The sequence below is a fragment of the Vespa crabro genome, chromosome 1, assembly GCF_910589235.1.
Source record: "Vespa crabro chromosome 1, iyVesCrab1.2, whole genome shotgun sequence".
Taxonomy (NCBI): domain Eukaryota; kingdom Metazoa; phylum Arthropoda; class Insecta; order Hymenoptera; family Vespidae; genus Vespa; species Vespa crabro.
Genome location: NC_060955.1, coordinates 8973194 through 8996506, shown reverse-complemented (window position 1 = coordinate 8996506; position 23313 = coordinate 8973194). Strand labels below are relative to the sequence as shown.

Here is a 23313-nt window from a genome sequence, read left to right as displayed (position 1 = left end):
AATCCCATTCTTTTTCAGCTAGATTTTTTTTCACATTTTTATTTCTCAATACAAGGATCTTTATTGAACAAAAAAATACAAGAAACAATTCTTATTAATTTTTTATGTTCAAGAATTATTAGCCTTTGTAAAAGATAAAGATTTCTATAAATTCAGAGATTTCAATTAAAATTATTTCATTTTAAAGCTATATTGTTCACATTCGTTGACGTATATGACCGTAGGAAATCGTAGAAAGATTTTTTATACTTTTATTTTCCTAAATTTTATTTGATTTATTTTACTTTCTAAATTATATTTTTGTTTTGTTGATGAAATGATATTTATTAATTTTCTATATTTAAGAATCATAGATCATTGTGAAAGAAACAAAAAGTGATAAGGATTTATAGACCGATAGATTTCAATTAAAATAATCTCATTTGAAAGTTTTAGAATATACACATTTGTTGACATCTATGATCATAGGAAATCATAGAAAACTCGAAGGTAAATCGAACGAAATACATCAGCAGCATCTCCGAGCCTGTAATGTCTTAAGTAAAGCACTCCGTTAGAAATGCAATACTATTATAAACGTATCGTGAGTGCTTTGAATATGTCACAGCTGCATACGACATATTCAGACATTTCTACATATCTGAACCCAACGCAGTAGCGACCATTGTCCTGTTATTTGATGAAACGAAAATCGACTGTGATTGATGACAGGCCAAGGTGTTTACTCGTGACTATGCGTATATCACTAAGATAACATTTCGTAATCCAAATCAAAATAATATTATCTCTAATATATATATATATATATATATATATATATATATATATATATATATATATATATATATATATAAAGAGAGAAAGAGAAAGAGAAAAATATTACAGAAAAAATTTAATAAGAAGAAATGATGTAGTTCAATATAAATTGATATAGAACACCAGAAGCAAATTTTGGCTCCTTCATTTTGTAAACTATATAAAATCATATAAGTTAAAGCTTGAATGACACACTCGCATCATCGATTATCACTAGCAATCCAATGATAACCATGATTCAATGACACCTTTATTATATTTATCCGAATGAAATACATAAAACTTTGATTATCGTATCGATTCGAATTAGTCGTAGATCTTGATACGATCTGACAAATTAATCGAAATCATATAATTCCTCAAAAAATCTCATAAATTAAAGACAAACACAGATGAAACTTATATTACATAAAGAAACTTATATAAACGAAAAATAATAGCTTATTATTTATGAGATTTTTATCTAAAAATGATTCTCACATTTATTGTTTCTTTCGAACAAACGTTAAACCACGGAATGTCAAAGTTCGTCATACCTCGATATCGAATGATAAAGTTCGCATTCGCTCGATATCTCTTTCAATGCGGCCACGTAACTTGGACAAATATTCCATGATTTTCCTTGATCTTTAATAACGATTGGCCCAGTGCGTATTAAGGCTCTCAGAATTTGATAGATGTGCAAAATAGATAGGTGATTATAGTCACACATTTTTCTTCATATTTTTTGGAAAATGATATTTATTGTAAAATATGAATAATAAGAAAGAAATAAAAATAATAATATATGCACATGCACAGAGGAATCATGCATGAAAGAAGCTAAATGCTGCAAGAAGAAAGAAAAGAGGTAAAAAATAAGGAAAAGTATTGGCGGTCTTGAAGTGGACTGACAAGGACGAGGTCGCGAGCACTGCCTAATCGACCCCGGTTCTTATAGGTGTTGTACAGAAGGATAGAAAAGGAGAGAGAAAGAGAGGGTGCAGCAAAAGGGATATATACGGCTGCAGAGTGCAAGCGCATCCCCGGGCAGCAGAGCGATGGTGGATGCACGATGGAAGGTGGGGGTGGCGAGCAGGTACCGGGTCGCGAGCCAACGAGAGAAAGAGAGAGAGAGAGAAAGAGAGAGAGAGAGAGAGAGAGAGAGAGAGAGAAGGAAAGAGAAGGAGAGAGGAAGAGCGAGAAGGTGCGACAAGGCAAGGATTCGCTTCCGTGTCCCAGTAGCACTAATGACCGCCATCCTCCCCTCCTTCCGTTGACTCTAGCGTTCTCCCCACTAGCTCGGCCTTGCCCGCGTACCCCCACTCTTTTCTCACTCAGCTCTCTTTCTCTTTCTCTCTCTTTCTCTCTTTCCCTCTCTCTCTTTTACTCTTGCGCTGGCGCACGACACATCCAGGATGACTCGACTTACGTCACACAGAGCGTCGAGAGCGTGCGACCTGATAGTTTCTCCTCCAAGTTCTCTTCCCCCACTGTACTAACCAACCTACCTCCACCAGGTTCCTTTTGGTACTCCCCTCTACCGTTCTCTTGGGAGAAATACACACAGCGCAGGGACGACACGACGTTGTTTGTAAGTGTTAGTAACGAAGATAGTAGACCTGCTTCGCTGCTGCTTACTCCTAGGATAGTAGTGTGTGATGTAGTGGCAGTGGTGGTGGTGAAGTAGTTATGTAGTACACTCAACGATATACGGTTAGCATCGTGGCTGTATGTATATACGTCTCTTTTCCACTATACCGGCTACCACTCGGTGAGTCCGAGGGGAAGTCGCCAGTCTCTACTGGTACATCGGAGTTGCGTGTTCTCTCGCTTTTCTCGTTTTCCGACCTCTCTCATAACGCGTTTCCCGAGCGAGTTCTCTGGAAAGAGGCGATCGTATAGTAGTTTCATGATAATCGTTCCTTCATTCGTCGATACGTTCGTAAATTCTCTAGTCATATAACTGTTCCATCAAGAAGATATATATACACGCATACATACATATATATATATATATATATATATATATATATATATGTATATATAAATATATATAGCATACAGACATTATATATATATATATATTTATATATATATATATATATATATATTTTACTGTGCATCCTGTTCTTCTACATTTCTACTGCGTCGACATTTGCATATCGAGAACGTATAAGATACACGTACGTAAGCCTGTAAAAGAGCGAGCATGTGTTGTTTGTGTGTACGTACGTGCGTGCTCGAGTTTCCAAGTAAAGCACTGTCCTTTTAGGGCTACGTAACGTGCCCACGAAGTGTGTGTGTGTATGTGTGTGTGTGTGTGTGTGTGTGTGTGTGTGTGTGTGTATGTGTTTGTTAATGTGAACGTACCGAGTACAGAGGTATGTGTACGTTACATGATATTTGAGTGCATATAGGTACATTTCATGTGTGTATGTGTGATGTGTTCCCTATATAGCAAGTTTAAGCACAAGAAAGAGAGAGAAAGAATTAAAAGTAATAGAATACGGAGAATGATTAGACGAAAAAAAGGTGTGCGTGTCATAAGCATGATGATTTTTGTTCGCTCTCTCTCTCTCTCTCTCTCTGTCTCTCTTCCTTTTTCGTTCACATTTTTGTTTCTTTCGTCTTATGAAAAAAAAAAGAAAAAAAATGATGATTAATAAATAAGAGATTCTTATTTTGTCTTGTTTAGATTTTGATTTCTTTTATATACAATCGGCTTTATATTAAACGTATAGTAATTAGAATATACATTTAGTATTTTGCAATCATTTTGTAACAATGCATACAATTATTCTCTCGTTCTCATCTTCGATTTATTCGAATCTTATGATTAGACGTTAGAAATATGTTATACATTTATATTCTAATGTAGTTGTTCCTCTTTTTTTTTAAAGAAAAAAAAACGTGACTAAACCCATAAGAGTAATCTCAAAAGAACTTTCTCGATTTACATGAGAAAGGATTTAGGTTTTCAGGAATTTAATTATTACGAATTAATTTTAATTTATAGAAAAGGAATCGTTAGAAATTACGAAAGGATAAATGTCGTTGACAGTTATATAGTCTCTCTATCTCTATTTCCCAAGGCCAATGAATCGTTCTTATACTTGCATACACACAACTATTTCCATCTTGTATGCATATACATATATATCATTATTTTTCTCTTCGTTTTTTTAAAAATCTAAATGTAGATTTAGAAACGAGGATGTTATATTAGAATATTATAGTATTTGAACGTTCAAGATGTATTTATTATTATGGTATATCTCGTAATTTTTAGATACATTATTACGAAAAAGAAGAAAAAACCTCTCTCTTTCTGTCACTCTCTCCTTCCCCTCTCTACCCCGCCCCCTTCTCTCTCTCTCTCTATCTATCTCTATCTCTATCTTTATCTCCCTCTTTCTTTCTCAAGATTCATAAACCTAATCTATTTGTTGACCAAATGAACGTTCACAAAGTCGATAAAAACTGTTGTGAATCATACGAATTATGGCATGAAAGAAAATTTTGGGAAAGACAGTGATAATATTTCGTGAGTACACATAAAATGAGCCATTAAAGATTTATATTTGGCATCGGCACGTCGCATGATTTACAACACTTCGAAGGCTCTTTCGCGTTCTCTCTCTGTCTCTGTCTCTCTCTTTTTCTCTCTTGTATCCGTCCGACAGGTGTCGTAACTGACCCAGATTCCGGTTAATTCACCAATAGGCTGTCGCCGTCGTTACTGGTGGTGGTACGCTAAAATATATCGTAGGACAGCTGCGCGCATACATTTCGTAACATATAAACCACGAAACATTGCGAATTAATATATGTATACATATATACCAATCGAATTTTAAATTGAATTTTGTTCGTTAAGACAAGAAAAGATTTGTTGTTATTGTTCTTTTTTCTTAACAATAACAGTAAGCATTTATTTTTTTTATTGTTTTTATTTTTTTTATTTTTTTTATTTTTTTTTGCGACTAAATTTTTATATTCTCGTCGCTTATATGGTTTATACACGTGTATTCGATATTTTCGTATTTCAATTGTTATATAAAATCATATAAATAACCTGTAAAAAAAGAGGAAAGAATATCACGAGGAATCTTATCTTATTGGTATGAAAAGAAACAGGAAGAGAAAAGAGATAATATTTTGCTTTTATCAAGGCGGAAAGTCGTGCTCGAGGTGTATTTTAACGTAACTAATAAATACGAGCGTATTCAAAAAAAATACCGAGACCGTGCGTACTCGTTATATGTTACTCAGAGAATATGAATAGAGAATATGTACGACAATGACGATTACGACAATTACGTTCGACCACGTAATACGTCTTCTCGCGTGTTATTTTATAAATACATATATTTATGCGTGTATTATACTAGTACGTTTATATTCGTATTTATATTTGCGTGAGATAATTAATGTTAAAATGACGTATTGTTTTTGTCTTCTTTTCGAAAAAAAAAAAACGAAAAGAAAGAACAAAACATTTGAAGAATTATTGAAAACATCAGAAGAAAGCACGAAAATCATTGAAAATGGAACAATAATCGAATGTTTTCTTGAACACGAGCAAAAGAGATGGAATAGTCGAAGAGAGTAAACGAGAGAGAACACTTTGCACTGAATCGATCGGCGGTCTAATCGATTCGATACTCCCACGCCCGTTCCAATCAGTGCCCGTACGAGTTATACAAGACGTTGTGATTGGTTGGTTTTCTCTCTCTCTCTCTCTCTCTCTCTCTCTCTCTCCCTCTCTCTCTCTTTTACGATATCTTAATTTTCACTTAATACATCAAGTCCGTGTAGAAGATTCTTCTCAAGACACAAATTTGAAAGAAGTAAGAAAGAAAGATATTCTGGATCTGGATTTATCGAGCTACTATGATCATTAACGATCGAGATCTATCTAACGAGAGAAAGGAAACAGCATAAAAAGTGGCGACCGTTCGAGGAAAGTTTTCCGGCATTATAACTATATTAACTTTTTTTTCAACGCCCAGCAAGCTTTCACTCGTTACTTTAGAGTTCACCGAATATAATCAGAATCGGACTCGATTGTCCTTATTTTTAACTTGGTTCGTCAATTAAAAAAAAAAAGAAGAAAGTAGCTTGTAACTTATAAGTTGAGATGAAAATCAATTTTTCATTATCAGCAAATTCTGAATATAATGTATATATCAGTCATAGAATTAATTGAAAATCGAAAATATATGAAAGATCTGTTCTGGAAAAAATTGAAAAAGGAAAAAATAAATAAACGTCGAAAGCTTTAAAAAAATTCTGAAGACAATTTATCATAAAATAAATTGATAAAATTGATTGATAATCGAAAATATATAAAAGATTCATTGTAAAAAAAAAATTGAAAAAAAAAGAAATAAAAATAGATAAATAAAAGAGAACTCTTTTGGATGGTACGTAAAACAAAGGACACGTAGTTCTTTTTTATAACCGTATTACTTTGAGCAACGGAGGATAATGTGAATAGTGGTCGAGGAGAAACCTAGCGAGTGCCTTCCTAATCTACCAGGCGCAGAATTAATTTTAGCTCTTTCAATAGTTTAACTCTCGGCGTGGCTTCTCTCCTACATGGCAACTATGACGTAGCGAGCTCGCGTGGCTGCGTAAATAAATAAACGTCTTGTCTCTCATGCATGCTGTCTTCTCATCTTCATCATCTTTTTCTTCTTCTTCTTCTTTTCCTTCTTTTTCTTTTTCTCTTTTGTTCTGTTTTTCATCTGCTTCGTTTTCAGTAACAACAACGCATCTCGAGAAAGTTAAAATTCGGAACATGACGAAACAAAGTCGATATTATTTTTATCCTATTCTCAACATTCGATAAAAAATTTCCCGAAAAAATCAACTTCTCTAAATTGAAAATGAGATTTTAAGAAAAAACTTCATTTTGAATTTCATACTGAAATTTGATTCCTCTTCACTCGAAAAATACAGAATAAAATCACTTAAATTCGAAACAATTGTTCGTTAGATTTTTCACGAAACGATAAAGAATTCTTTTTGGTTTTTGGTACAATGGCCAAACATGTAGAAACTTATGAAGTGATTGGAAATTCGTGGTATTAGTAACTACATATATATATGTACGTATTAATATACGGGCGAGTCATGAGTCGATCTTTGCAACGAATCGTGCCAATTCGTGCTTGATATTGATCTGAGTTTTCCCAATCACCTTACAAATGCCCCAGGTGTAAGAATATGACCTAGTTTTCTGGCACAGCTCGATATAAAGAACCTATTACAAATATGTATCGCCCTATTACAAATATGTATCGCCCTATTCTGAACATTGTTTCCATCCTATTATCGACAATATCGCAAATTTCAATTCTTATATATTATTGCCATTTTAAAAATCTTGTATATACTTGATTACTGTAGATATTTTATCATCAAAATACTAATCGGCATTCTCCCTTTCATAATCTTTTCTTTTTTTTTCTTCTTCTTTTTTGTTTATAATATCGCATTAAAACGAGCAACTTTTTATTTTCCTAGAAAATAGTACGAGTTGATTAAAAAATTTTTAGAAATGTCATTAGGGCAAGGAGAGTTCTAGAAAAAAGAAATCTTAGAATCGAAAGTAATCTTCGGAATTCGTTTGATCGAAACAACGAAGGTTAGCCATTGAGTAAGCTGACCTTCTGATCGATGATAGAAAGTCAACGTACCTCCTATTTCCAATCGATTCAATGTTCAACATCGATATGTGTCGTTATTCGGTCAGATGACAAGAAAGCAAACTTCTGCTATTAAACGAATGGTCAATTTCATTCGAAAGATTGAATTTAATTGAACGATCATATTCGCGTTTTAATTTGTTATTAAAAATAATGAGAATTTTGTATAGTTCTTTAATATTACAATGCATATGTCAAATTAATTTTATTTATTACTTTTAGAGTTTGTTACATTCTAATATACATATATACATATAATATATATATTTATGTCTAAATTTCAACTTCGTCATTTTTTAGTTACGTCATTCCTCGTTAACTTCATGATAATAAATAAATAAATACAAGAAGATAAAAAGAGAAAAAAATGCACCAACCAGCCATTCAAATGTGTAACTTATTATCGCAAGAACGAGTGATAACATTCGGATAATCGTAGCGTATTGACATGCGAGGTTTAAAGGATTCCCCTTATCAGAGGTATACCGTATTTTACGGAATACATTCGTGTTACTCGAAAGAATATTCATGTATATTAGTAGTCAATACTATGTACTCTCATATAAATCGAATATATCTATGTAAAAAAAAATGACGACTCATGTATCAATTAGCAGTTTTATTAAAAAGATATTGTTTTTCACTGGATCATAAATTATTTATACGAATTACATCTTTATTAGTTTCTTTTATAATTCATATACAGGAAGTTAACTTGTATGATTAAAAAATTCCAATCAAGATCACCGTTACATTTGATCCAATTTTCCATCTCGTTTTGTCTTATTCTATCTTAGTGCTAACGAGACAAGAGAAAAAGAGAGAGAGAGAAGTTTCGTTACATATATTTCTCGATCACTTTCATTAACAAGCTATAAGATCTCGTTAGAAGAGCATGCGCAAACCTTGGCAGTTATATCTGGAACGGGTATAGGTTTAGATTAAGTTTTAATCTAGATTAAGATAAAGGATCACACGATCTTGCTCGTTCAGTGGTGAAAGTGATTTGTGTTGTTAGTATCGTTAAGAACTGGTAGAATGTTTGATAGGCTTTCTTCATTATGATCTTCGTATCTGTTTTTTTCCATTAATAAGATAAAAAGACGAGATCAGACAATTATTTTCACTTTCTTAATCTTGTTAAATGGAAGAGAAAATAAAAAATATAAAAATATTAAAAAAGGAACGTATCATCAAGTTTTATCAGGTTGAAACATTTTTTCATAATAAATCAGACACAACCATTATTGTTTGTTTTCATATCGCTCGAAGTAACAAGCAAATGCTCGACAAATTTTTCAAGTTTCTCTTATCTCTTCGAAGAAGAAATTAAATGCAATAAAACTTCTATTCGGGAAATTATAGATCGTCCCGATCTAATCATATAATCTCATGGATCGTATGTGGCCAATCGAATTTTCTCCTCTCTCTCCTTTCGTCCTTTCTTTTTTTTATGATGATAATATGTGATCGTATTTATCGAAAACCTATATTTACTTAACTAATTATCATCTCAAATTCATTTCATTGATCATCGGGTCTTATAGTTTAACCCTTTAATGTTAGACATTTTACGGGACAAAATTTTTATAGGTATTTATTAGTAATAAATATCTATAAAAAATACTAAATACATTTTTATTTATTTATATATAAATATATACATATATATATATATGCATATATTATATAATTTACTGTATATTTATATTTATAGTAATTATAAATTAGTAGTATTTATAATTTTTTTTACAGATCGATCGAAGAGTACGGAATCGACAAAAGGAAGAACGCTATTGGCTGAAAACGACAACAAGGTAATTGAAAAAGTAAAAATATCGAAAATCTTTGATGAAAGATAAAAAGGAAACGATAAAAATATGATTAATGACTTGCTTTCTTACGATTAAGACTTAGCTTTAATAACAAAACAGAGATGAGAGTGTCTACGTTTTAGAATCTTGTGGCAAGAAGCATCACGAAACGGAATGCGTACTCATGACATTTGAAGACGTATCTTAATTTAAAACGGTAGCACAGAAGGTGAGCTGCAGTACACGAAGGAATGCATCGATTGGCACATCTCGTGTTTTGGCAGTCTTCTATTGCCTTTCATCCTTGTTTTTTTTTCAATGATCTTTTATAACACTAGATATACAAATATTAATTATAAATTTTTATTAAAATCCATCAGGTTGACGAGTATATTAAAATGCAGTTTTTTTTCATTATTAATTCATATCATTATATTAATTAAATTCACCATAAATTGCAAAAAAATAAATAATATTTATACTTTCTGAAATTTTAAGTATGAAATATGAGAAAAGTCAAACTGATGAATGCATCATAATTCAGTTTTTTTAGTTCATATCATTGGATCAAGGCCAATATAAATTGCTAAAAAATAATATTTATAATTTCTATAAGTTAAGTATAAAATTTGAAATCCGTCAATTTGACATACATTAAAAAAAAAACAGTTTTTTTGGTTTTAATTCATATCATTAGATCAATTAAAATCAATATAAATGGTATGCTTAAAAATAATAATATAATAACTAAGTATGCAACCTAAAGTCCGTCAAATTAATAAATCCCGTAAATCTAATGTTAAAAGATCATTCTTCATCGTCTTTTTCAACAAATATAAAAAATTAAAAAAAAATCGTCTATTTTAATTCGAACGAATTATTCTAACCAAACGATAGCACTAAAAAAGAAAACAAGATTAGTTTGTGATGTGTATCATTAATTGGTCGATGTGGTCGCGCGTCTCGTTTGAATAGAAAAATTTAATGGAGAGTGGCGCGATGCACTTCGGCTTGTTGGCACGGATATGATGTTATACTAAAAGAGGGGTACACACATAGAGATACATATACATACATTTCTCGTAACGTAACGGTGTAAAATGGACTAACGTTACACGATAGAGCGATTATGTCGTTGCATTTAATGAATGCTGGGTCGCTGCAAACGAGAGTTCTAGTCCAAGGTTAGAATACGATTTTTCGTGAATATGTTAAAAAGTGAACGTGTTTTAATTCATGTGAATTTATTTCTTTTCCCATTAAGTTTACTCTTTACGACACAATTTCTCTTTTTTTGAGTCTTAACCAAAAATTATATTATATAAAAATTATAGTATGACTGTTACAGTATAATATATGACATAATAATATTATAGTATATTTAATTATACTATACTATATAAAACTATACTATGTGTGTATGTGTATATATAATATATACTAATATATATATTATATATACTACATATATATGTAAGATATTTTTTGAAACCCTACCTGAAAGATACGGACTGACTAACTCGGATCATTCATTCTTGATTAATACATACTTTATTAACAAAAATACTATAACTAGGATACTATACCTCTTTTCTATCTCTGACCTACTCAAGGCGTTACTTATTATTCTTTAATTTATATTATTCTTTTCGTTACTCTTGTTGGTCCACTCAGGACCGTACGTAATACTTTTAAAACTGTTCACTCACTCGTCTCCCTTTCAAACTAAATCTCTTCTTTTCTTTCTATAAATAAACGCTCTTCGCAAAAGGCAAATCAGGCTCTCTTCGACTGCTTATCTCGCACATATACGACTAATTAGGTTTGGATCTTTCCATCCCTTCGTTTAAACGTTGATCGGCATCTTACACACGCACACACATGACTAACTCTTTAGAGTTAGTCTTCCATCCCACACACATACACATATACATACACACACATACATATATATGAACCATATTATATTAGAGTATAGTATAACTTAACTTAGTAACCATTAATCTTCGAATATAAACTAACAATTAATTTTGTGATGAAGAGATAAAAGATTTTTTATGACTTAAGCCTTTAAACTTACAAAATTAAAAACACGCAGATATATAACTAATATTAAAAATCCACATTAATAGTTTTTAATAATAATAATTAATATATGTATATAATTTTGATATTCTCATTTTACTATATCTATTTAAGAAAAGATCAGAAGTTAGAGAAATATTCATATATTTATCCCGAATATCTGTTTCATTTTATTTATCTACAAAATTTCTTGTACAAAGTCCAGTCAATATTATAAGTGCATGCGAACTTATCTTTCCTAATACATTTATTATAGCGATTATACAGAGAGGTGTAAATAAGAAATATATACTACATCAGTTAAGTAAGAAAGAGAAAAATTTAATCTTATTGAGTTGCTTTATCGATAACAAGCAGAATTAAAAGAGAGAGAGGGGGGAGAGAGGGAGAAGTACAGTTTCATCATTTAATAAGAAATTGCTTCTGTTTGAACTGCATATTTATTACGCAGACTCATATATTGCTTCATTATTCTCCAAGAATCTAGCCCCAAATCGATATCTCGAACTATCCAATAACGTAATTTTCGTATTGGAAACCAAGGAAACAACAAAAAATCATACAAATAAAAAATCTAAAAGATGAATGAAAAAATTTCTTTTTATACTTTTTTCTTCAACAAAAAAATTACTACGTTTTCATAATGTAAAAAAGTAGTAAATTGAAAAAAAATAAAAAGAGAGAGAGGGAGATAGATAAATAGATAGATAAATAGATAGATAGATAGATAAATAGATAGATAGATAGATAGATAGATAGATAGATAAATAGATAGATAGATAGATGTAAGAAAAAAGGTATGGACGAGCGTAGCCAACTACTATTAAAACGGTATCACGCGTTGCGGCCTACTATCCGTTAGACCTTGGACGCATTGAACTGGCACGAGTATGTGCGCAATATTTCATTGTTCGAAGGTCAATCGACAACATATCGATTATTGCCGGGAGAAGAATTTTGTGCGAACTCATTCGACATACTCATTCTCATATTAACAAGAATATTTCTTTTTCTTCCTTTTATTTTCTTTTTTATTTCATTGGAACGTCTATAGTACTATAAAACGTCATTCAAACAAGAAATAACAGAAATATTAAAAATTGGTAATAATAGCGTATAATTCATCTAAATCAAATCATCGGTATAACTTGTAAAAAGTTTTATTTAGGCATTCCTTCTAATCATTTTACGTCTCAAATCGTTTCGAATATCTTGAATCCAACGAATTTTGTTATCATTATCATTAAAAATTTTCAATAGTATCGCACTGATCGATTAGAATAGAATATCAGTTCTACGTATGAACATGTTTACGTTATATTATATTTTATTATTTATTAGCGATATATAGGAAAAAAAAAAACAGGAGAAAAGAAAAAAATGAAATATTAAATCGTTTAGGAATATTTCAATGGCAAATAAACAAAAGAAGATTAAAGATTAAATATAAAAATTCGCTATTCGTAAGATGATCTTTTATTTGTATTGTAAAATCTTTCGTGAATGCATGGCGATAAAAGCCAAATAAACATTTAATTATTCGATCGTACCGCGAGTCCATTTATCAACGATCAATAAATGCCGGTCGAAGATCCTATTTCCATTTCGAGTTAAGTTTCTCAATTTTTCTTTCTTTCTTTTCTCTTCTTCTTTTTTTTTTCAAAGAAAATGAAGAACTTACGTATTAGAAAAATCTTGATAAATCTTTGACTTTATCGCGTGGTAATAACATTATCGTTTCTAAACGGAACGATTGCATCGTCACGTTGAGAAAATCACAATTGTTACGTAAAAACTTATCGAAAGAGCTGAAGGACAAAAGATACTAATGAAGACACAATCAAAAGAGACATAAGGAAAAGTCGAGAATTCCTCTTTGATTATTATGAACGAATATTTGATTATACCAACGAATAACGAGAAGAAGAAAAACAAGTGTATGTTAATGTGAAATTTGATTGAACTAATCCTACAAATTTATGTACTAACTAATCTTACAAGTTTACTATAACTACATGGTATTCTTTTTATACTATATCTAACTTTAACTTGTTAAATAGAAAGATTTTTATTCGTAAATATATAAAATTTACATTATTTATCTAATTAAAAAAAAATGAATACGGATAAGGTAGTTTTAAAATAAATTAATTAATCAGAAAATATAATATAGTGGAAATAAGAAACAAATAATTAATTAATATTTGTTATTAATTAAATACATAATTCATCTTTTTCAGTAAAGAAATAAAACATATTTTATTACTTATAATAAGAATTAAAAATATATCAATTGTCTGAGAAAATGTTTCTTTCTCCGGAACCTTATAACTTCATTTGAAAAATTTCTGATAATTCTAAAAGCTGGATACTTTGTTAACGGTATACTCTGTATATAGATATATTTCTACTTATTTCATGGCGCCTGCGCCTGCAATTGCAACATTGCGTAATTGGATTCAGCAGACGTAGACGTGTTTACGCTCGAACTCGTTCGGTAGTTGAAAGTTCTCATTTCTCCCTCTCCCCTCCCACTCACCTCTTTCTCTCTCTATCTCTCTGTCTCTGTTACATGCAGGAAGGAAGGTCTCGCAATGACCGTGGCCAATTTTATGAGAGCTGATCGAAACTCATGCTTCGTGTTCGAGTTGAACTCACTTTTGAATTTCCCGCCAGATTTTGTTAAACTTTACGCAGGGTTTTCAAACGTTTGATCGTTAAGAATTTATTTGAAACACCGTCAAACAAAATTATAAGTTATTAATTATCACATTAAATAAAAGACAATTTTCTTATCATTATTATTATTATTATTCTGTTCTACGTTATGTAAATCTTCTTTTTTAATCTTCGATAATTGCATATAATACAAACATTTAAATACAAGAGTTAAATTTATTAAAAGATAAAAAAATGATTTACGAAATATTTTAAATGAATTGAGTTACAAATAAGACGATTCTTTCGCGTTTAGTAAAGAAAACATTAAAAACAATAAAAGCAATAAAAGTAATAAATTTTACATAAAAATATAAAATATATATAAATATCATAAAAATAATACATTTATATTACTATATAAATGTATTACTTATATAGATAAATATATCGAAGATTAGAAAAAAAATTTATCTAATATTTTAAAACTCTAATCGTAGTCAACAGCAGTATTTCAAAATTCGAAGAAAAATCTCATAGGTATGTGTAAGAAAAATTTCGTAAATGGAACATCAACGAAAATTCAGTTATCACGTTTGAGCGAATTACTTAAATGATAACGTGACGTCTTATCTCTTTCTTCTATACGGATTGTATTCTTATCATTTGACCCTTTTATTATCAGAGAAAAGAAAAAAAGTTAGAAAAAAAGAAATTAATAGACCGTGAAAAAATAAAAAAAGAAAGAAAAGAAAAAAGGAAAGAAAAGAACAAATGAAAGAAAAGAAAAAAAAATAGGAAAATCACGCGTTAGAAAACGGAAGTTAATGATGAAACGAATGCTCGCTCGCAAACTCGTATTATTTATCTGCGAGTAAGTGGAAGGAAGAGTTCGATGGTCTTGAATAACATGAGTTTAAAAGAAAGAGAGAAATTAATAAAGAGAGGAGAGAGAGAGAACGTGACTTATAGAAAAAAACAACAAAGTATCATACCCGGAACTTTGGACCTTGAGTACGACACAATGTTAGAAGTTACATATAAATATGTGTATGTCCGTGTACATATATCTATATTATACATATATGTATAATATGTATATATGTATATATAATATAAACCAGACGTTACTAGGAGTAACGATGATATATGCACAGTGCACATGCATGCACGTGTCAGTCTCGTTGGCCGACAGCAAACAGGAACACGACGATTATCCGGCAAATGAATGAAATCGAGTGAACTGGCTACTACTAGCCACCACCATGAACGGCTATGATCGTCCGGGCTTCGTTGTATTGCGTTACATGTAAAGTTACCTTAGAAATAATTCGAAGTTATTCAAAGTCGAGTCGAAACGAATGATACAAAGCAATTTGGTTTCGAACACGAGATAGACTTTATTAACTGAATTGATAGATATCTTAAATACAACATTGTTTGTCTTTCTATTTATCGTTTTACGTTTATTTAAATTTATATCGTCAACGTGTATTATCTATACACACATGTAATTTATATTCACATATATAAAAGCAAAAGTCGATGAAAATATACAAATGAGTACACGATAAAAAGATTTAGTTAATGAAATACATACATACATTTATACATATATACATATACACACGCGCGCGCACACAGACACGCACATACATATATAAATAATACATAATGTGTATCTACATTGCATAGAATGCAATTCATTTATCATGATCATCGTTTTCTTTTCTTTTTTACTCTTTTAACAATTAATAATTTACAATTAAGTTCTTTATAAAGAGTGTTATAAAATAGATTACGATATCATCGTTGTGACATCGAAATTGATCGACGATGGAAATTTTCAAGAAAGAAACAAATTTCGATCGATTACGTTTAATACCATTCGTTTTGTATAATAATTGCATCGTATGCATACATGCATTGTCATTTCTTTGAAATTACAATAGCATAATGACGCATGAAGTTTCGCACGCATGTTCACTTACACGGACACACGCATACCTACACATACACTTTTTACTTTTGAATATAGCATTTATCGATATTTCTTCGGTTTCTGCAAGTTGTCAAAGCGTACACAACAGTGGCAGCATCTCCTGGCGATGTAAATTTGATTTTACAATTAGTCATATTGCTCCTTACGTAATAGCAGATAAGTAAGAAAGAAAGAGAAAGAAAGAGAGAGAGAGAAAGAAAGAAAATGACAAATAGAGATATAGAAAGGGAGAGTCATTTCTTTTGCGAATGGAAATCTTATACATCAGAGTACACGCGTACACACGCATGTTACACGCGTACACACGCATGTTACACGCGAAATAAGCAAAAACATCGAGGAAACGTAACGCGAGTATTTCTATCAAGAAAACTACATTACGCAGTAACACATCGCGTCATATCTATGTTACGTATGTGTGAATATATCTGTTTTACGAGAGCGACAGATTGAAAGATAATTTTATTCTTTCATACATTTTCAGTTATCTCATTGGTGCTCCAATTAAGATTACGATCTCGCATACCTCAAATTTTCTTTTGAAATTCATTAAGAATGTTTTTTTGTCGTAACATATGTGTGTATTGGTGATTAGAAATAGCTCTGTTATATGAATTATGAATTATATTTTCGAAAGAACAAAAAAAAAATAGTGAGGATATCAGAAACGTTTCGTGGACAAGCAATTTCCTATTTTATATTGCAATTTCCTCTTGTCGGTTCTTCTCTCCCTCCTCTCTTTGTTTCTCTCTCCCTCTCTTTCTCTATCTATATCTATTTATCTATTTATCTATTTATCTATCTATCTATCTATCTATCTATCTATCTATCTATCTATCTATCTATCTATCTATCTATTTATCTATCTATCTCTTTTCTGATTTATGTTGTCTTATTTCATTTCAAGTTTCGTCGATATCAATATACTCTCGAAGCTTTCAAAAGACCTATGGATCTTCCATTTCTAATTTCGAAAGAGATTTTCTTACTAGTTGAGCGTTACTTTACCAACGAATATCTTCTCTCGTTCACAAAATTATTTCCGTAGAATTCTCGTAGACTTCTCAAAAACAGCCAACTTGTTAATTACTCGGTGCTTCTGAAATCCCTGACATTATCGCTTCAAAGTACTGGCCAGATCTTTGAGATCAATGTTATATCTCATTTTTCCTTTGATCGAATTTTTCTTTTCTTTTTTATTTTGAAATTTCAAGTAATTTCTATGAAATAATAGTAAAAAAAATGAATTTCGTTACTTCTTCCTGATAAGCCAGTAGAAATTTCTTAGAAAATTAATTCTAAACGTTACGTTAATTTACAAGTAGAAAAATAGGAAAGAGAGAGGGAGAAAGAGAGAAAGGGAGAAGAGAATTTCACGTATTTTCGCTGAACGATCAACGACAATGGAAAATTCTTGAGATTTCTACGACCATACACGTTCCTTACGGACGATTCGATATCAATGGCGAAGCGAACGTTTATCAGCTGGTCAATGTAACGTCGATGGAATTCGCTTGATATCGAACTTTCGTTCGATTGTTTGAAGCTAAAGAGAATTTTGCTAAGGAAAAGGATGTGTCGTTTGAAAGAAAAGTACGTGTGGCGCGTTATCAAACGAATAAGCTAAAAACACATCCTCTTCTATATATCACTGATGGCCTTTTCACAGCGCCAGTTTAATCGCAACTCGATAAGTCTCCTCGTGTACTTACTGGACTTTTTTCGAGTGGGTATATGTATATACGTTTATATAGATATGTACCTACCTATATAACTACGTATTCGATAACGAACATGACGTACGACAGACGACGATTCGTTCGATTATTATACACGAGGATTTACCACAAAGCGAAAATACTTTTTGTCTTCTTGAATATTCCATGACATTTTTTCTTTTTTCTTTTTACGAAGATTAAAAAGATCGTTCGTTGTTTGTCTTTGTATTATTCATTTATTTCAACAGAGAGAGAGAGAAAAAAGGAACGTAATTTTTTTTTATTTTTTCGAAAAGTATTTGTAAAAAGATTAAAAATAAAAAGAAAATTTTGAACGACAACCCTTGACATTCTCTATCTCTCTTTCTCTTTTTCCTTGTAACTGCACCTTGTGGAAAGTCGATGCGACGAGTAGTATAATAGTATATGTCGGTCGGTCGGCTGAAGCGACGCGTCCTTGCCAGATAGCTCTCCCCACTACTCTGCCCATAGTGAGCACCGCGACGATACTGTGTCGCGAGAGGGGTAACCTATTGCCGAGCGCTCAACCCCCACTACCGAGCCGAATCTCTACTTCCACTCCGAGCATACAAGGCGCCGCTGTCCCGTTCACCGCTCTATGTAAGAGTCCGCAGATGTTACCCCGCGTTCCAGTCTCGCAGCTGTAGTCGTGGATGTTGTATGTCGCGGGTACCAATGAAATAAGTGTAGGAAGTAGAATTGTGAAAAAGAACATATATACACGTATATATAATATATATCAAATTCTCTTGGTGTTTCTCGCGGATATAATAACGAAAAAAGTAAGAATCATAAAATCGTGATATCTTCCACTTCATTTTATCTTTATCTTTCACGCTTTATTTTCTATCTTTTTTTATTTTTTACGTAAGAAGTACCGTGACGATCAATCAAAAAAAGAGAGAGAGAGAGGGAGAGAGAGAGAGAGAGAAAGAGAGACAAAAGAAAGAAGTGGATAATCGATCGGAGTGCGCGAGTGTGATAGGAATGTGAAATTTTTCTCTTTTTCTTTTTTACTACGTGTGCAATTTCGTCCTAATTCAGTTTTTTCTCTTTCTGTGGATATAATTATCAAAGATTATTATCTTCCAAGTGTGCATCTTCGTAGACGAAGAGAAACCGAATTTCTTTTGAAAAGATTACTCCAAGAAAGGTGTGTGCATGTGTGGATTATTACGGAAGAGAGAGGGAAAATAAGTTTCGGAATATACCGCTACATAAAGGAAAGAAGCATGTGAGTACGAGATCTTGCTCACTCACTCACTCTTTTGCGACTCTAGACGTTTCCACGATAAAGAATGAGAGAGAGAGAGAGAGAGAGAGAGAAAGAGAGAGAGGGGCATACGGTTCGGCGGCTCGAGGCTGGCGCGTGATGCGTCACGCGCGTGTATGCCAGAATATTTGTGTGTGTGCACATGCGTGAGGTCTTGCGAGTCGCATATGGTATATGTGTGCGTTGAGTACGACGCAAGAACGACGCAATACTTAGCGCACGTGCGCACATCGTCATATGCCCTCGTAATTTGTCCAATCGTGCAATTTTTTAAGTAAACTTTACTTTTGTATTCTCTTCCATTTTCCTTCTTCCTTTTTCCTCAAAAAATAATAACATCGTAAGAACGTAAACAACTAATGATAAAGATTAGTTTGGAAATATTTCAAATTATTTATCGATATCGGAGAATGCTTTTTAATTTTTGAAAATGAATAGATTGGTAGGATAAAAAAGTGAGAACAATTATCCGAAAACAAAAATCAAATGTCGAGTAACTTTCCTATGTCTATTTTTACTTTTTTCTTTTTCCCCGATGAACGATTTGTGAACTTAGAACGAGAATACGATAATACAAGGTCATACGATTTTTTCAACACGACACGACAAAACGACGTAATGTTATATACGAAAGCAGCAAGAAGGGAGAGAAGGAAAGAGAAAGAAAGAGAGAGAGAGAGTGTATGGCGATGATAAGTAAAAGAAAGAGTAAGGTTCTATTTTCTACGTAGTAGCGAAAGATCGTTCAATGTTTGAGCTCTCTCCCCCGCTGCTTTTTACTACTCATCATCCCATCTCTCTCTCTCTCTCTCTCTCTCTCTCTCTCTCTCTCTCTCTCTCTCTCAGTCTGCCCACGTGTATGGATTTATTATCGTCGTATTTTCGTTAGCCCGCCGAAATGTAATTTTCTCTCTGTTTCTATCTCGTTATACATGATCCAACTGTTTAGAAGAAACATGCAAAAGTCTGAATCATAAGAAAAGTATGTATTTTGGCAAACGTTTCGAACTCGAAATTGCTTTTAATCGGTTGACAGAGAGGGAAAGAGAGAAAAAGATAAAGATAGAAAGAGATAGAGATCTTAGTGGATGAGCCAATATTTCTCTTTGTAATTCGAGAGCTTAGCTTTGGAAGTACTTACGTTCTCTTACCATTTATAGAAAAGACTACTTTCCACGAAGCGCGTTCAATAATAGAGAACTCGAATAGAACAGGACTCGTTGCCGAGAATAATTCCATCGTTAAAAACAACAACGATGACGATCACGGCAACAACGTTTTCTATCTGACGAAACGTCATTTGATATCGTTTACATAATTCTATTAAAAAAAAAAAAAGTATATAAGCACTAGAAATAACTTAAAAATCATGGAATTTTTTCAAGCGTAACGTTTATTCAAACGTATTGAAAACTTATTAGAATTCTAAAGAAATAAAAAGTTAACTAATCCAGATACCTGATAGACAGGATCAATTTATCGAACTCTGATAGTTCAAATATGAATTAATATTCATATGATTATCGTATTAGGTATTATTCGCATAATAAATATTATATCTTTAATTTTAAACGAATCAGATAGAACTAAAAAGAACATTAAATCGAATATCGATCGTTTGAATAAAAACAAATTAAGAAATTCAATTACAGATTTTATTAATTAATAAATTGAAATTTTGTTCCACCGTCTCAAGTTCGTCGTTATTGCTCTTGAAATTTCTTTTATTCGTTTCTTGCAAATTAAATAAACAATTTGATTAGATATACAGATATCTATATGATAATAGAGCAATAGTATAATATTACTTATTTTATAAATACACTACTTATTTACTAGATATTTCATATTACATTTACAAATTAAACAGGATTGTGTCATTCTCATTTATTGAAATATGCATCATTTGTTTTTTAAAAATCGCTCTTGCTAATATTCATAACATTTAAATTGGATTTAAATAAAAATGATATTAATTACGTAAATTATAGTAATATCGACAATATATCTCATTTATTTATAACAATCAGTAAAGTATAAAGATATCTCGATTGGGTTTACGATAATATTTTTTTTTGTTCTGTATGACACTTTATTATATTGTTCATTATCTTATATAAAATTGTACGCATATACTCGATATAGAAAAGAAGAACGAAGGCCGTCGAAAGGTCGATATCGTGTCGGTGTGTAAGCAGCTCCACTTGGCAGTGCCAAGCGAAGTTTTTGTTCCGAATATAAAATTAGGTCCGTTCGCGGGCCAGACGAGCGCGTGCGCCTGTTCGTCGTCTGTAGCAGTGGTGTGCAAATTATTTAGACGCGAACTTTTTTTAAAATAAAAATTCGATAAAAACTATGTCATTTTTTCCATTATTTTATTACATATAATTATAGTAATAATATTTTATTCAAAAAGAAAACTTTTTAGAATTGTGCTTTAGAAATATCATCATCATCATCATCATCATCATCATCATTATTATTATATGTAAAATCGATGAAAACATTTCTGATAATTTGAACACCACTGTTCTATGTAGGAAGAAGAGGCGCGTGGGCTAGAAAGCACAGTTGTGAGCCGAGCTTTTTCGGCGAAGAGCACAGTGTGTCGACATAAATAGATCAACTTTAGAATGCGGCTTGTCTTATTCACACTTACGTAAACGCGTCTCGCTTCGGGGACGTATCACGTAATGCGAGGTCATTACGAGCCACTCGACTCGATCAGAAGCCGCCTGCGTTTCTTTACTTATTCTTTGACGAACGAAAAATAATAATTTAGCTATACAATATTAGAAATATAATTATTAGTCTGTTTTATTTTTTCCTTTGTTTAGTATTTACCTTATTTTCCTTTTAAGATTTTAATTAATAATATGCCGTTTATAGCAAATTCCCCCATCATCGATAACTTTTTTCTTGGTTGAACGAAAGTAGATCAATCGATTTTCTTTTCTAGATACGTCTCTTATTAATTATGAAAAAAGAAGTTCAAAGAAAGCTCGACTTAAAATAGTATATATGTTTACATTTCTTATCATAAAATATTGATTTTATCAGTATTCATCTTGATTATATATATATATATTAGATTGAAAAATAAGTAGTAATGGAATTTTTAATATTTTACATGGAATAAAATATTAATATTTTTTTTTTACATGGAGTAATTTTTAATATTTTACATAGTAGTATTTTGTATGGAAAATATCTATATATTATTTATTAATCAATGTAATATTGTTATGTATAAATAATATTTTATATTATATTGATTATTCAAATATAAGGTGTCAACATAACTGATTAGTCAATCCAATACAAACATCGAATTATTGAAAATAAACAATAATGAAATCATTATTTCGTTATGACAAATATACATAAATTATGTTGAAATTTTCATTAAACAGTATTAGTATTATTTACTTAGACATAAAATATTGAAAATTCTGATATTATCTATTAACATGTATAAAATCTAAATGAGTAGTTATAATTTAAAAAGTACTAATTTTCTTATAGTTAGATATAACTATAGGTTTCGATATTATTTATTGATTAATTCAATACAAACATCAAATTATTAAAAATGAACAATAATAAAATCAATATTTCATTATGAAAAATATGTATATATTATCAAAATTTCATTTTTTACTTATAATTAAATATAAAATATAAAAATTCCAATATTATTTATTGATCAAGCCAATACTAACATATGTAGATAAATAACAAATAAACGTGGTATTCATACGTACTCGATCTTCGTTGAAATCATTTAATTGAAATAAAAATAACGAGTTTTATAATATGAAGTAGAAAGATGATCAAATAACGCTTTGGTTTTTTTAGTTTGGTACATTTTTCTCTTCGTTTCTTTTTTTGCTCCTTTCACCTTCAGTAGTGATTATACAGAAAATTTCGAATATAACAAATATGAATAAAGAAAAGGGTCGAAAGAAGGTTCGTCTGAAATATCTTTACTTGGATCACACGACACGCTTTCCTACGATAGCAGGCTAGTGGCAGTGCTACGCCCTTCGAGACGTAGGAAGAACACGGCCATTGTACGAGAAGTATCGATCCTACTTCCACGCTTCTTATTTTCTACCTTTCCACTTTATCCATCGTCTTCTTCTTTTTCTTTTTCCTCTTCCTCTACTTCTTCCATCGTCTCACATCGTTTTTTATCTTATATCCTGTGACATATATATATATACACACA

The 23313-nt window shown here is 31.3% G+C and overlaps 1 protein-coding gene and 1 long non-coding RNA gene across 12 annotated transcripts in view; one reads left to right on the top strand and one right to left on the bottom strand.

Annotated features, from left to right (window-relative positions):
• Positions 1-2232: 2232 nt before the first annotated feature.
• Positions 2233-23313, top strand: part of LOC124429381 (protein Tob1-like) — a 37988-nt gene continuing 16907 nt past the window's right edge. For 2 of the 10 annotated variants that reach the window (XR_006943429.1, XM_046974576.1), the window contains exon 1: positions 18444-19043. The gene's annotated coding sequence lies outside the window, so the exon portion shown is untranslated. The other 8 variants (XM_046974604.1, XM_046974596.1, XM_046974613.1 and 5 more) reach the window with 8 other exon arrangements.
• Positions 15931-18289, bottom strand: LOC124429411. 2 transcript variants are annotated; one of them, XR_006943439.1, is made up of 2 exons: positions 18177-18289; positions 15931-16170 (listed from the first exon to the last, which is right to left on the bottom strand). It is a non-coding gene; the product is annotated as an uncharacterized LOC124429411 (long non-coding RNA). The 2 variants fall into 2 exon arrangements; XR_006943440.1 differs by having other exon boundaries at positions 15931-17290; positions 18177-18266.